General features: G+C 34.8%; 1 long non-coding RNA gene across 1 annotated transcript in view; it reads left to right on the forward strand.

Annotated features, from left to right (window-relative positions):
* LOC121839588 overlaps positions 1 to 1,200 on the forward strand; it is an 8,084-nt gene that overhangs the window by 2,026 nt on the left and 4,858 nt on the right. The gene's annotated exons all lie outside the window — the stretch shown is intronic.

Genomic DNA, 1,200 nt, shown 5'->3' on the forward strand with positions numbered 1-1,200 from the left:
AACATGGGAGATATTCTACCATAACTGCCAGTCAATGGTATTGTTGAGTCAAATTGAGATGGATATTTGTTACATTTATGTTATTTGGTCATCCATTCACGATTCTGCCCCTGAAACCTCTATAATGCCAATCTGTTGATCAGCCTGGTCTCATAGACTAGACGTCACATAGTAAATGTAAATCCGGTACACTAACATTAGAATGATATGTTACATTTGGTATGGTTCATAAGAGAAAAGGTTACTTAAGGCAAAAACAATAAGGAGATGGTGGTGGGTTGGGTGTATAACACGAACATCTAGCAATCGAAAGGTTGCGTGTTCGAATCTCATCACGGACAATTTTAGCATTTTGTAACTAATACGCAACTTTGCAACAACACTGAACAAAAAATATAAATCTCAACGTGCAACAGTTACAGTTCATATAAAAGAAATCAGTCAGTTTAAATACATTTATTAATCTATGGATTTCACATGACTGGGAATACAGATATGCATCTGTTGAACACAAATACCTTAAAAATAAAACACAAAAAAATGGATTAAATAAAGACAAAATCCTCAGACATCTACACACAATACAACCATAATGACAAATCGAAAACAGGTTTTCAAATGTTTAAAATTAAAAAGAAAAAACAGGAATTCCTTATTTACAAAACCTTCAGGAAGTATTCAGGAAGTATTCAGGAAGTATTCAAGGAAGTATTCAGACATTTTCAAAATGTTGTTAGATTACAGCCTTATTCTAAAATTGAATAAATACTTATTTTTCTACTCATCAATCTACACACAATACCCCATAATGACAAAGCAAATACAGGTTTTTAGAAATGTTTGCTAATTTATTTATACAAAAAAAATACAAAAAACTGATATCACATTTACATAAGTATTCAGTCTCTTTACTCAGTACTTTGTTGAAGTACCTTTGGCAGCAATTACAGCCTCGAGTCTTCTTGGGTATGACGCTACAAGCTTAGCTTCAACAACTTGATCGGAGTCCACCTGTGGTAAATTCAATGGATTGGACATGATTTGGAAAGGCACACACCTGTCTATATAAGGTCCCACAGTTGGCAGTGCATGTCAGAGCAAAAACCAAGCCATGAGGTTGACAGAATTGTCAGTAGAGCTCCGAGATAGGATTGTGTCGAGGAACAGATCTGGGGGAGGGTACCAAAACATTTCTGTACC

Source organism: Oncorhynchus tshawytscha, linkage group LG16 (assembly GCF_018296145.1).
Source record: "Oncorhynchus tshawytscha isolate Ot180627B linkage group LG16, Otsh_v2.0, whole genome shotgun sequence".
Taxonomy (NCBI): domain Eukaryota; kingdom Metazoa; phylum Chordata; class Actinopteri; order Salmoniformes; family Salmonidae; genus Oncorhynchus; species Oncorhynchus tshawytscha.